Genomic DNA, 16,113 nt, shown 5'->3' on the forward strand with positions numbered 1-16,113 from the left:
TTCCTAATGCAATTTTCTAGGGTAATCTATCCAATTGTTGGAAGATATCTCGGTTTTCATGGCTAAAGAATTAATGAAGCAGTGCGTGACATATGAATGAGTAATTTAGCTATTCTTAAGTTCATATAACCGAATATCATTATCATAAATCGCCGGTGAAAGATTGGCGTTGCATCTCTCCGTTCCCGACTCAGCTGACCAAGTTAGTATTGCATTCTACTGGCCACAAACCTCCTCCGCAATTTCCTTTGCATGTTATTATAACCTTGTTTTATCCTTGGTCTTCAATAGCAGTTCTATTCATTCGTTTTTTCTTTCATCATTGTCGTCAAGAGGAATTTGTGTCCACCAGTATGCATTGTTTTTTCACTTTTTGTTCGTCAAGTGAAATGTAATACTCAGCAAAAGTTCGGCATATACGCTCCAAAATCCAATGATAAAAAACATGGTTTACTTTTTTTTTGTTTGGCGTGCATTTTCGTTGTCCAGCCATTCGTATGCAAAATCCAACGCATATAATTTTCGTGGCGACAATAGACTGGTATTTATTACATTGAAGAATGAATTTCGATTTCATGATCAAGATTTTATTTGTAAATATTTGGGTCTATGTTTCTCTCAAAAGTGTTGAAAGTAGTTTTTCAAATTTTAATTTATTTATCAATGCTAAAATAAATCACCCAAAAGTGAAATATTCAATAAAACAGTAAGTATGATTTCATAAAGTCTACCTAACTGTGTACATAAAATGTAAGCTCGCGAACGTTTGTCTCCGTATAGGCAATCTCACTCGAAAATATCCAAATTTCATTCTCGAAAAAATTTCATTATATCCTCCTCGGATTTTATTCAGTTGAATTTGATAATAAAATGAAGATCTTCTCGTCTTGCAGATGCATAGGCAATTTTCCATAGTATATCATCGTATTGAATCCGCGATCCTAAAAAGAAATGTAGATCACTGTAGGGGAGTCATTTTGTTCCGACAGAATGAAAAATCCGGCGCACTGGAGCATTAAAAACTCGAGTGAAAAAATTTGAATTTAAGCGCTTTGCTGTACTGCTTGTTGTAGTTATATCAAATTCATGCCATAGTTGATGTCTAAGTACTTGACTTCACTGCATCTCTTTGATGGTATGATATTCTATATAATAAGATACTAGTATGCATAGAAAGAGAAGAACTCAAGATTAACACTAAAATAGGGATTAAAAAATTTAGAAGAGATGAATAAATTTTGCTATTTTGGAAGCAGGAGAATCAGCGATGGAAGATGCGTGAAAGATTTTTAGTAGGATTTCAGTAGGATAGCCGATGCGAAGAGAGAATTCCATTAAAAGATGGATCCACTAACAGCTGAAAATTTAAGCTAAGAAGTAAGGAAGGAATTCATCATAACTTGCATTGGGAGTATGCTTCTCTACGGAAGTGAGGCAAGGACAATGACAGCAGCGGAGAAATCAAGGTTGGAGGCTTTCGAAATTTGGTGCCACAGAAGATTGATGAAGATCAAATGGATTGGCCGAGTAAATAATGAGGAAGTCCTAAGAAGGGTAAGAGAAAAGAGATGTCTCGTGAAAACCTTGATAATAAGGCGTCTTGAGGTAGGATGGCCTGTATGTGACTCAAGTTGATGGCAAAAAGGAAGACCTCGGATAGAATAATTGAAGGTAAATCATGACATGAAAGAGAAGAAATGCGTGTGAAAAGTTTAGCGTAAACGAGAATTGAGTGTAGAGCTGCGTACAACAATCTTAGGAAATTAAACACTTGAGAATTTTCACGATTATAAAATTCCGACCAAGGTTTGGTTGATACTACATTATCTTCAAAGTATAAAATGTTTTTTGGCAACGGCAGCCATTTCATACCTTGAAAACGATGTATTAACATTAAAACCTATGTGGGAATAAAAATGTTATAATCGTGGAAAATTACAAGTGTTTATTCCACCCCCTAACGCTTGGATCTTCAGATTTTAATTTTAGGATTTTGAACAATTGAAGAGGATAATATAGAGCAATATTTTTAGATTTGAACAGTAAAGCTCCGTGAAATGTCCTTAAGCCCCATGGGTCAACGGTATCCCTGGATCGCTCGCGAGTTGTGAAGCAGGTCGATCCACCGCAGGCGACGGTCCTCGGTGAGGGAGAAACTGGAAGGCTCTCGGTTTCAACACGAGCTTTCGCTCCATCTCCATTACTCCACCCTTCCGCGCCGCTATCCCACCTGCCTGCCGCTTGTCCGCAACCGCTCCGTCTTCATTCTCTCGATCGAAAGGCATTCTCCCCAGTTCCAGAGACACTCCACTGCTGTCTTAAGGCCACTCTGTCCCATCAACGGACGTCGGGCTGGTGGGACTCGTTCTAGAAAAGCGGATCACTGAATCGTGACCCATTTTCTTGGTTCGATAGAGATGTTTTGAGACGTAATGTTTGAATGTATGGAGCAGATGATGTTTACCGCCAGTTTCAGCATTAGTTGATACATATCGCTACCTTGGTTTGACAAGGTTCTAACTGACCATCAGCTGGTTTTGAGAAAAACCTTGTCAAAGTTTTAAACTGCTCTATTTCTATTATTAATAGGAATTTATTTTTGATTTTTGGCAATACACTAGTGATCCACTAGATACACTAGTAATTATTACTTTAAGAAAATATGTTATTTATTTTATTTTTTTACATGTTTATATGAGTAATAAAATAAGTAAAATGCAGTTAGAACCTTGTCACACCAAATATTAGTTTTTTCACCTTGTAGTTGGAACTTTGTCACTGTTGTAAATCTGTTATTATTTTACATAGAGGAAAAAAACCGGTGCAACACATATAGAGAAACATAAACTTAGTTATGTTGAGTGAAAACACCAAATATTGCAAAAATGTCAGTTAGAACCTTGTCAAACCAAGGTAGCGATATCTGTGGTATGCAACTGCAATAATAAACGCGTTATATGCCATGTAGAAAATTTCTCTAAGCCGGTAATCGAAATATAGACTTCGTCTTTCCGGGCCACTACGCAGACCGCTACGTTATGCATCAATGATAAGCTAAAGTCACGGTCGTATGGCGATATTGCACGCTATGTTTGCCTTACTGTTTAAGGAACCTGGATCCCGTTGTGATTTGAGCCGTGGCCCGGAAAGCCGTATGCCTATGGTTCCATTCTATTTTTATACGAGGGCCGTTTTTTTTCAACCTCCGATGGGTCATGAACAGAAGACGAAGATATTAATAAAATATTATTTCATTGCCAAATGCTAAGCACACTTGTTGTATCCTTTCGACATAATCGCCTCAGCGATTGAGGAATTGATCGTGCGTGTGGAGAAGCTATACTAAACCTTTTTCATAGGATGTTACCGGTAATGACTTCCTACGAATTTTGCCTTTGCCCTGAATCTCATCGCCCGTTTGAAAACGCTTCCATCGTCGCCACTTTTTCATTTCAGCGTAAAGATGGAATTCACACACTACTATATGAGCATTGTCCCAGAAGCCCAGAATTTACTAAGCAATTTTGCTGGCTGTACAGTACCACAGAAAATCCTCCAGTGCTGAAAGATGTGCTCAACTCCGACGCTAAAATAATGCCAATAATAATTATTGAAACCATAAGCAAAGATGCAAAAGCAGTCTTTAAGTGTTCTGGGAAACAATAAAATTATGTAAGAAATAAATAAAACTAACCGATAGTTTTCCTTCTCCTTCACTACACGAAATTGAATTATTTCAAATCCTAAGTAACCAGCGTCGATTGCATTGGGAAAATCCCTAAACGTAGAATAATTCAAGCGAGTTAGCGGTGTATGCTGTATCAAAAATTACGCAATCATAATTCAGTACGCAGTATCAGTTTTTAATGAATTTACATTTAGATTTTTGGTGTACTGAATGATGTAGGGACAAAGGGCACACTGCATGGTCATTGAATTTTTTTACAGCCGTAGCAATGCATTTTTTCGTGGATCTAAATGGTGAAATAAGCTACCTTTAAAATCAATCTGCATCATTCAGGGATTTATGATAATTGTGTCCCTTTAATAATGTAAATTTAAAATTATTCATATAGGTCTAAAATTTCGTTTATAATCAAGGTTATAAAGTCATTTAGTACTTCCTATTTAGGTAAAATTTTGCATTTAGGGGAGGTATTCCTTGTGATAAATTTGTTGCCCAGGGATTTTAAGTCGTAAAAGTTATTAGATACTGAGATTTCTAGCCAGCTTTAAAATCGTATTTTTTTATTTAAACTGATAACGTGCATATGATTCATAAAGGGGAGATTAGTAGCCTAATTGGGTAGTATCTGTCCGCTGATCGAAGGGTCACGAGTTTAAATCCCAGGTGAAGCCTTCTGACACCCTCAAGCAAAAACGTCGACGTGTCAGGCGGCCCAGGGAAAATAACTGGTCCCCCTACCATGAAATAGTTCACACGCCTATTGCTTAGTTTGGGGCGAGCTCTACCCTCAACTATCTATACCAACTTACGGGATGAATCACTGAGTGAGTGTCAAAAACTCATGTGTCTTTCATTATTTATGTGATTATTCAAGAGAAACATCAATATTTATATCCAATTGAGGAATTTAGTCTCTATCACTCATGTCATAACATTACTCTTCTATTTTTATAAGCTTTCCTCATCCAATATTAATATCGCAATTAAAATTTATTGCTAAGTATTATTGTATTATTATGGTGGATACATATTTTTCCCTGGTATCACCAGCTTACATTGCACTCACATTCAATTGCATGCATAAAAAACAGGTTTGTGATGTATCACTCAATTGCCACTCAGATACCAAGTTTCATTCTAGTATTTCACATAGTAGGATTTCACAAGCTAACCCAAAATTGCTTGTACTATCCAGTCTCGACCTTTTATTAAGGTTTATGAGAGCTCAGTATCGACCAACCGACGGCCAGCTCCGAGGAAAAATTAGGGAATGCGGTCAATAGATTTCAATTTTTTGAGATTATCTCAAGAAGAGGAGAGGTAGAGTGAAAACTTGTTGAGAAATCTATAATCTAATTCTGTTGCTGAAAACTGGGTGGGAATAAAAATGTCTGTTCATTTGAGGCAATGTCGTATTTCTCTCTCATTTTTCCATATGTATCATTTCATAAGTAATTTTCTTGATATTATGCTATCATACGTATTAAAACTTATTTTTATTTTCTAATCAATTTGTGTAAGTTGCTGTCGTTCGTAAGCTATGATAACGATGAGATGCCAATGGTAAAAAAATAGATTACCTTGTAAAAGTGAGCATTTGTATTCTAAAAATAAAAGATGGAAGCAGAGTCTTTTCCGAAGTGTATTCAACATGCTCACACATTTAAGTAAGGAAAGGAAGATTCCAAGTGGTTTTAATATTTTTAAATTCTGTTGCTTTGAAAATTCACAGATGCGATATCTTGCAGCGGAATTATTCCTATGATTGATCAAGTGTAAAGGTGCATCTTCAATGCTCATGGGAAATGTACCTATTAGAAAGGATTAACTTAGCATTAGTACTCGGTGTACTGGATTCACTGAATGCGTTGAATGAAAAAATCCCAGCAGGAGTGCATTAAGCAAATTGATACCTGCGATTACCTCAGTATTCCTGCAGCATGCACTATCGCTGATTAAGAAACTATAACTCTCTGTGCGCTTCCCTATTGCTTGAGTTAGTCTGATAGGAGGAGAGCCTACTAAGTGAATTCCAATAATATTGGCTTCCCATACGCAAATTTCCTCTTATATGACTATTTTTACAGATATTTAATCAATTTTCGCTATAAAAATGGATTAGTAATATACTTGTACTTGAAAATCTGTATTTTCCAGGTTTCTTAATTAGAATTTTATCAACCACTACTAGGAAACCATAACATTTAGCGGTTAAAACGTGAATTATTCCCTATTATTATTGTTACATTAGTTCTTTCATTGCCATTATGTAATTATTACTCGCTATTAAAATGAAGGCACACTTATTAAGAGCTATTATATTTAATTGCAGTTTTGGGTAAATAATAGTTCTGAAATAAATACCTTATATATTTTTATTTACTGTAAGAACTACTGTAATTTAAAATTTTAGTTTCAATTGACGTGGTAGTATTCGAAAATTAGTTCTCAATCATTCCTTATACCGGTTACTACTGTAAAATCAACGAAGTTATTTTTTCAGGTCCTTTATGTACCTAATTGGGAAGATGTGGCAATAATATATTAAACTGCTGAAAGCTTGGTTTTAATTATGTCTCTCATCCTGAGGTCAACTGGTTATAGTTTTCAGTCGGCTATATCGCGTTACATGGAACTGTTTTTTTTTTAATTTAGCGTCCTCTTGCTCTGTGAACATCATGTAATGGTAACGAGAAATATAGGAGAAACATTCCTTTCAGATCAAATTTCACCCAACATTTATTTTTTTCCAAAGACATTACCATTGTTCGAGTAACAAAAGTGAAGGTATTGTTTTAGCGGGGAGCCCTAATGATCCGGCCGATATTGCGCGTCATACAGCAGCAGAATCTTGGCTCCCTAGATTAAAGCGCACACAATGCAGCTGCTGTTCCGATGATGTCATACATATCGGCCCAATATCAGTGCGTGCAGCGGCTACACCCAATGCTTTCGCCAATACATCTGTCTCATACCGATAGTGCCGTATTTTATTTTTACGCGACCAAAATTTCCACTCCACCAAACAATCGATTTCAATTTTCTCTTATCTGTGCTTTACAGCTTTGAGCGAGGAAAAAAACACACACACGGTTTAAAAAATTAAAGTGACAAATATTTTCAAGCGACGCCCATGTAACTCACCGCCAATTTTTGCCCACCTCTTTCCCGTCCTTGGAAAGAAAGTTTTCACTCCCTTGGTCGAGGGTTCTGAGTATTGAAGATAAGTTTGAACTTGTGATGTGTATTTTGGGAAACCCCATTGAGCCATATCTATTAAAAGGGGCATTTCTATCGTGCCCGTGAGAATTTTGTGTCTACGTAATTCGGAAAGTTTGTTGATTTTTCCCCAATTTTGGTTAGAATTTCTAGATATCTGTCACCCATTAAATTTCTGAATTCATTTTTTTGCTGCTTACCGTTTGCGGTGCTGGCAGTCTCTAATGCATATATTTTTAGTAATTAAATATATATGATTAATTTAATATAATTAATAAAAATTGTAGATAATATTAAAAAGTATATAATAATAAATACAATATAAATAATAAATTTGGTAAATATTAAAGGTAAATAGTTTTTAAAATATAAAAATAATGCATCTCATTCCGCGTTATGCATGTAGCTGTGCGATAGTTTTTTTATTCGTTGAACAAATTCAAGTAAGATATTGGGGAAGGTCATCTTTCACCTTTACGCATGTCTTAAGGTTAGATTTCTTTCTTGGGTCGAGAGATCAACATTAATGGTGATTCGGCTCATGTAGTATGTAAAGATTCTGTGGATAGTAAGATAAACGCAATATTAGTATTTTCGATGTTTGAAGAGACCTTGGCGCCAAAAAGTTTTGGAATACTGTTCCATAGCTTCTCTAGATACATCTCTTTAAAAGGAGTAATGATACCATTAATTATTAGCAACGCTACTGAAAGTGGAGCACTTGACACAGGCATGATAAAATACCGGAAGCTCGTTTGAATACTCTTTTTCACATTCATTGTAAGTACACTACATCAATAAACTTTCACATCTTTCTTCTTAAGTTTAAATAAATGACAAGCTTTCTTCAGTTCTTAAGTTGTATGTATGGATTTTGAGTTATGATTTGTGAAATTCTAGTTGTTTTGACATATATAAATGTCCGCTCTCATGATATCTGAAGCCTTGATTTCATTAATTTAACGGGCATCATTCGCTAATTATCATTTTAAAATTAGGGATGGCCTGTTAACTACCGTTGCATTAGTTTATAGAGTGGACTGAAATGCCTCGTGATTGGGGCGCCCTCAACCGTCTTAATTTTTCTTTTAATTTCACAACTTTTCCTGTCCCCGCCATAGCCTTCCGACGCTTCTGCACGCTCTCAGAGAGCACAGAAGTACCTAACACGACTCTCTCGACTACCAGAGATGGCTTCATTATTTTTTTCCGCATTCTCAAGTTTTCCTGAAGACACGTCACGAGCGAAGGTGGAATTGGGCCTCTTGCGCTTTGAGTCTCATGCACAACGGCAACTATCCGCGATTCACAGACCGTAGACTCTCCCCTCACCCTCTCTTTCATTAAGAGTCCGGCGAAAATAGCTAAAAATGTGCCTATGGTCGTCTAGTTGTGATGGAGTTTGATGAGCTTGCGTGGGAATAGTGTAGTGATTACAAGATATTTAGCCATGCGTCGCATTTATAAATCGCTTCACTTGTAATTAGAGTGGGTAATCCATCACTTAGAAAATAATCATGGATGTTTTAGATGATTTCTAGCATGAAATTTTTCGAAAACTTGAAAATATCGTGGTCCACGGAATTTTTAAAATCGTAAATTAAATGGTGCTACCAAAGAATGATGAAGATAAAATGGATTGACCGTGTGAGTAACCAGGAAGTGCTAAGTAGAGTAGGAGAAAAGAGAAGCCTCCTAAAAACATTAAGCAGAAGAAGGGACAACTTAGTTGGCCACATTTTGAGGCACGATGGTCTGATGAAGACAATCGCTGAAGGATAAGTGGAAGGGAAAAAGGGCAAGGGACGGCCCCGAATGAGTTATATAGGACAGGTTATAAAGGATGTAAAAGAGAATAAATATGTAGCTATGAAGAGATTAGCGGATAGGAGAGAGAAATGGAGAGCTGCGTCAAACCAATCTTAGGATTGTTGACTAATGATGATGAAATTAAATTACCTCAAATAGTTCATCGTACGCTCCAAATAGATTGCATAAGCAACAGCTGTTTTTCCTTGTGTGTGATACATGTAATAAACAAGTTATATTCGACTATTCAAATTTAATTATTTTCATAATAGGTACTCATTTGAGTATGTGCAAAAAAAAGCCTTCAACTTTTAAGAAATCCTAATTCGGTTGCTGCGACCGGTACGTTTCCAAGACTACGACCGCGATTTGTCAGGTGAGGCGCCTGTCCACTGCGCCCTCTGGCGACCGAAAACGGGTCAATTTGTCCGCTGTCCGAGGTGCTTGAGTGCTCGTGAGAGAAATACACCCGCTCGGACTCTCCATGTTTAAGCAGTGCGGAAGAGGGGAGGACGGTATGGCAACGTTAAGGACGTGAAGGGCCAGAACGCTGGAGTGGAAACGAAAAGGAAAGGGAGACTTGAGAAGGAGAGAGTTGGAGATGTGATGTGATGAAAAAGCTAGACGTAGGTGGTTTAGAGGATAGATGGTCTCGGAAAGTTGTCAGAGCTAACAAGTGAAGTGAATGCCTTCAACCTCAGTGCATAATTCAGTTCCAGTGTTGGCTTGTGATGAAGCAAATGCAACTGAATTAATTTAGGTGTTTATTCACTGTTATATTTTTAAATGTAACAGTCAATTTTTGTATTTTATATCACTGTAATTTCATTTTTGCAGAGAAATTTTAATTTAATTTAACTGCTACGCATAAGAACGTAGGAGTAATTAATTTTTTTTTAAAGGATCCAAGCTTATCCAAGAATCTCGTTATTATCTTAGAATCCAAGCTTTCGTCCATTCGGTCGAAATACAGTTATAATTACATAAGCTGGTACGTCTGCTCATTAATGAATTGACAGATTGACAATTCTAACAAGCTAATAATTGAGGATTTTTTAAGCTTTAGTTTTAACTGTAGAAATCACAAGAAATGGAACCTAGGTCCAAGAGCAACAACGAAAATAATGATTTAATTGTAATGTACTCTTATCTCCCTGTGTTTGACTACTTTTTGCAAAAAGGTAATTGAAAGTAATAAATTACTTTAAAACTGAATTTTATTGGGATTTTGACAAACGGCCTAATTTTTTGGAGCGCAATTGCTGCTTTTCGTAATCTTGCTAATACTTCTTATATCTTATGAAGTTTTTACTATGTATCGTACCATGGACTGATGTTTCTCTTTAAATGCACTGCGGTGCCGTACAACTTGTTTGATAGTTATCTCCAAAATCCTCCATCATTAATTATTTAAAAAATAAGGTCACCCGTTTGATTACTTTTTTGGTATTAATAATGGTTATTTATATCATGTGAGGGTATTTTGGACCCTCAATTTATCCCAGAAATTTGTAAATTTAAAACATCTCTCTCGCATATCTTTTTTCCTCTGGATGAATATATGTAAATTACGCCGCGAATTTCCGCAATTTTAGACGTGTTGGTTGAAGGTCGAACGGTTTATAAGATTATTTACTAGTTCATGCATTATTTATTTTCATAAATTTATGCCCTTATCCATTAGACTTCTTTATTCTCAACTTGTTCTATATCCGTCTGACAATCATATGTTTATTTGACTGCCTGTGGCATTTCAGTTCTAGGATAGGTTAAATTTGAGTTTTCAAATGAGTCGCAGAACCAGGGAAGTAAGCGATAGGCGTCGAGACTGACGATGGAAAAACCATTAGTCAACATTATCGATACTGATTTCGACCTAGAGCCCATATAAATTGCGGGCTAGATTAATCATCCTCCCTGACAAGAGAAGAGTAAAGTCAAAAATGATGCACCGTGGTACACCATTTGTTCAAACTATTCTCGTAGTCTGAATTTGTTCAAAGAATCGTGCCCGAGGCCATAGCCGCCGCATGTGCAGAGATACTTCGTCATGCATATTAATATTCGTAACAATTTATTGAAATGTGAAATATCATGGAATTTTCTTATTTAAATTGAGGTAATCAAATCTTATATTGATCTTGACTCTCACCTATCACTGTTATCGATATATCATCGTAAGTGACTACCTAAAACTATAATAATAGTACGCCTGAGAAATGGATTACCCAGTACTCGAGTAACGAGAGGGAAGCCTATCTGGGTACTCGAGTCCCACTTGAGAAATCGAGAACCTTATCTGAATACATTTGGCTCAATCCTGCCCCTAGTTGCGGAATCTGCCATTTACGTTAGAAATAGGTTCTAAACAAAAGAGAGGTAGTAAGCGTTCCGCTGGACTCACTCTGAACTCGTTCGCATCCTCCCATTCGCTGTCCTTCATTCAACTTAATTGAAATGAGGGAATTTGGAAGGCACGGATTTCTCATTCTGTAGGCAGAAGTTTACGGCAATTTCTCATTAAATTACGTCGAGAGCGAGAGTTTGTGAAAAGACTTCTATTGGAGTGAGCGGAGTCACGCGAGCAGGAAGTCTCCTCTCTCGCTCTCTCGTCAGTTCTCCGGGAGAGGATTGAAAAGAGAGCCAGAGAATCGTATTAAAATCGCTCCATGCCTTTCGCGAGTCTCTCCCGAATTCAGTTTTGTTTTTTTAATTGGATTTTTAATCCGAAAGTACTTTTGATTCCCTTTCCTTTCTTTGTTCAATAACGTCCTCACTCTCCTTGGCTGAATCGGTAGTATCCTGGGGATACGCTTAAAGTGAGTGATGTGATGATTCAGATATACGTAAAATGCTTATTGTACATAATCCACTATGTATGAAAGATATGGGATATAAATCGCTTCCATCGGAGAGTATTCTCACATCGAGCTGCTACGAGAATGAGGACGTTTCCAAATGATTTGGTGAATAATAATGGGTATCTCTGTATAAAATATATTTATTTTGTAATATTTATTGTTATACGGTGGAAAATATCACCAGTATAAATGGACATATACATATATTTTTCCGAACGTAAAGATAAACTATGTGATTTTATCGGTGGCTAAATGGGAATAAATATTTTGTTTATATCAATTATATTTTCAATGCATTGCTGAAAATACATCGATCTTGCTGGAAATAGTATTTGGTTGATAATTTACTTTTTTAAAGTACTTAAAATTACAGGAATCGAAGGAACAACAACTTTGCTATTTCCACATGGTAATTTATTGAGACCGACCATGGTTTCGTTACAGCGTAACATTATCAAGGTGCACGCTTACGCTGTAACGAAACCATGGTCGGACTCAATAAATCACCATGAGGAAATATCAAAGTTGATGTTCCTTCTATTCCTGCGATTATGGATTTCCACCAAGTTACGCCCGCTACTATTAATTACTAAAAATTATTTTGCTATGCGGTGAGTGGTGGCTGCGTGGTTTCCTCACCTATTCATTAAAGGCAGGGTCCCGTCTGGATCTCTCTCCCATGGTATGATCATAGGTGCGTTCATTTGAATAGATTGTCTAACTTTAAAGGATCTAAATTCACTCATCAATGTACACTATTGTGATTATAACTGGTAGTATACTGGATATTATCCATGGGAAATGGTGGTCCGGTTATCGGCACAGTTGAAAACACGAGGGACTTGGTATGAAAAGATCCACTGATCCATTAGTTCTCTCAAGTACTTCGGAGGTATGGGAAAGGATAACTACATTTTAAATACGTTATAATATCAATAATAAATAAAACTTTATCATTGCTTGAATGAACTAAGAACAGCATTTTCGTACGTCAATGAAGCCATTGTGTTAAGGCATGTTACGTAGATATTCCACCAAAATAGACCCATAATACACTGGTCTCTGTTTTTCAACTTTCGATAAAGGTGATTGGCGTGACTCACGACAGATTAATTGAAAATGTTGGTAATATTCAGTCAGCCTAATGAAATATTTTCTCAGAAATCAATGCATTTGAAATTGTATTCAAATGTACTATATTTTAAGACAGATTATGATCATCGCTCACCGGGAGAGTTATCCTGAAATCCATCAAATTGAAAACTTCCTTGCTCGATGGCGGATAAAAAAGGACGAGGAGATGACGGTTTGAAGATAAAAAAATGAGCATGGGAAAGGAAACTGGAGAATAGGACGGAAATCGAGTGGGAACGAGGAGAAAAGGCAGCGAAACGTTTATTATTTTTATTTCTTTATTTTTTTAACTGGTACCTTCAAAGGAGGTTAAGAACTCACTGGTCGGAATATAGAAGGGGTTGTTGAGAGGGGGTAGGACGGGAGGGATGGAAGATGTAAGGGGTAGTTTCGGAATCTCCCCTCAACAACATGCCCGCTTCCTCGGAGATAAAGCGAGCAGAAAAAAAAGAACGATACAAATTTATTGACGTAAAAAATAAACGAGTGTTGGGACGGGGGAGGCAAGGAGGGGTTGCAGCATTGGAGGACTCAGTCGGCGGGGAGGAAAACAAAAGAAGTCGGACGAGGCGCAGGAGGAGGAGATTGAGAGTGATAGGGCGTGGAGGTGTGCTCGCGCGGAGGAGAGTGTTGTGCAGAGATCCGGGTCGGTGGGCTGGTCGAGTCTGCTTATCTTGTCGCAGGGGATAGACTTGATTCGATCAGTCCTAAACATCAATGATGACCTTAAGCGTAGTTTACATGCTGAAGCAGAATGATACAGCAGTGGCTCATGACCTACATATCGCCACTATTATCTACAAAGGAGTTTAACTAGGGTGGTTAGTGATAGCAGAAGCGGGAAAACTTAATAGTTCTATTTAATAACGTAAGAAACCGAAAGAAAACCTAGAAATGCTTTGCTTGAGTGCGCTTCGCGATGGAATATGTAGAAAAGTAAAAGAAGTAACTCGAAAAAGGCTATTACGGCTTCCAGCCGGGTGGTCTCCCTCCATTCTGCCGACGTTTCGGAACACGAGTCGGGTTCCATCCTCAGGGCTAAAAGAGCCGGGTTCCGAAACGTCGGCAGAATGGAGGAAGACCACCCGGCTGGAAGCCCGAATAGCCTTTTTCGAACATATTCGCCGCGAAAGCATCAGATTTTACTTGAAAGAAGTAACAGTTGCGGAGGAGAAAAAGTTTCATTTTCTTTTCCTTGTGAGAAAATTAAATCAATTTTTGCTTATCCTAGTTCCCCAATGATTAATTAATTTGTAAAAATCAATTTATCATTATATATTCTTTGCCAGAGTAGTTAAATCAACAATTGTCACTGGCCATATATCCATAGCCATCGGCTCTTTCTGCGTTCAAAGTTGAACAGCTTCAACTTTGAACGCAGGAGGAGTCTTTCAACAACAACAGCAACAACGAATCAAATTAAAATCTCAATCGATCCCTGTTCCTTTCGCAGTTGCTGTCCCCACGAAAGAGTTGATCCGAGTTGTCGAGTGCTATTCGCGATTCCAGCCCGAAAGACGCCAACTACCGGCGAAAAATGTAAGCAGCGCGATGGTGATAGAGTGAACTGTTTACGTGTAACTCATATGCCGAATATAGGCTGCGTCACCTTCGGCGTATAAACCCAGCTTTATGTGCAGAGATCTCTTGATCATTAATTTCGATGTCGACTGAGACTTTATTTGCGATTTCTACCTACGTTCTTCGTTGATGACTTCCGGCTAACTGATTGTTTATTACCTTGGGTCATCGATGATCACCGTCTATCAATTAATATCGATTTTCGTTTGGTATCGATTGCCGATACCCATCAATTTTCAAATGTTGATTAAGCGTGGTTTGCACGTCTAAGTTGACGACACATCAGCATCGCCATTCATTAATTTTATCCGTTTCTGCCATCACGAAACGCATTTGCAATCTTGAAAAATTTCGCCGTAGATAAATAGTAGTTGGACGTGGTTTTTGACGTATATTTAGATCCGTCAACTATGGTGTCTAAACAAGTCCAGAGATCGCCCAACCTTTGATGCCGGACACCCGGACACGGAAGTGATTTCTATTTACGTTGCGTTTAGGTCCCCCGAATAATTAGATTTAAATTGTAAATGACCGTTGATTATCGATACTCACAGATTATCAACGGTTTTCGTTTTTCTTTCGTTATCGACTGCCGATTATAGTCGATTTTCAACGTTCCACCTCCAACTACTAACATTGTTTCAGTACTGTCATCAAATTTGACTATTGGAAATTGTCATTGGTCAAGTGTGATAATATGAAGCGATCATGGTATTTATGAACTACTGAATAGAAAAATCGATAAATAATAACGCAATTATTTGGTTATGTCAATTGACATCCTCTGTCAAGTTATATCAATGGAAAATATTGACATTCGAGGGTCAATTACAATCGACAGCAGTAGAAAACCATCGATTTATTTTTTATGGGAATTTGAGGCTAGGTGAAATCTATAGACTCGGCTTCAACTTTGTGAAAATTCATGTTAAATTCACTGAATTTATTTGCTAGTACGACGCGTTTCGACGCTCAGGCTCATTAAAGGCGACAGTAAACGAGTACTCGATAATGACGCCTTAGCGTCGGAACGCGCCGTACCAGCAAATAAATTCGGTGAAAATTTACAAAGTGCGTTTATTTGAGGCTAGATTCCATCGAATTAACTTAGCGAAGAACATCGCATCAGGGTTTTGATTTCCGCCGCAATTTGTGTATGGAGGAAGTTCCGCGGGGTGGCCATGGAGGTCCATCAAAGGAAGTAATTAATTGATTGAATTTAGCTCGCCTATCCTCGAGGAAACGGGCGAGAAAGGCTATAATCCATCCCATATTTGTGGGTGGAGAGATACATTGATGGATTAAAGTCATAATTAAATTTTTAAATACTTTTCTCTTGTTGGGGAATATGAAGGAACGGGTGCGTGTAGGGGTTTGGGTATTTATGTCTCGTAGACTGAGTCGAGTGGTGTGAGAAAATTGAGGAGGTGAAATGGGGAAGAGGAAAGTTCAACCGCAATAGAGAACAGGGTAGCAGCTCGCTGGGGCACTGTCGTTTGGGGTGATGGTATTAGGATCCAGTAAATGGAGTAATAAATTGAATGAGACGGGCTCATCTGAGCAACGGGCAATTATAGGATTTAGTAGTCCATCTCATTTTAAGTGCTGGAATGAAGCACAGCTGTGTAATATGTTGATAATGCACTTGCTTCAATTAGTTTCAAAGAGAAGGAAATGAGAAGGCATGGAACGAGTTTAGAATGCGCATGCAGAAAGCATGTGTTGATAAGATATATGTGGAGAGGACGCATGGAAACTCGGTGAGAACGAGGTGTCAATTCTATTTGCCTTGGTTGAGGTGGGCATGAATGAGTAGTACCT

The sequence above is a fragment of the Ischnura elegans genome, chromosome 2 (assembly GCF_921293095.1).
Source record: "Ischnura elegans chromosome 2, ioIscEleg1.1, whole genome shotgun sequence".
Taxonomy (NCBI): domain Eukaryota; kingdom Metazoa; phylum Arthropoda; class Insecta; order Odonata; family Coenagrionidae; genus Ischnura; species Ischnura elegans.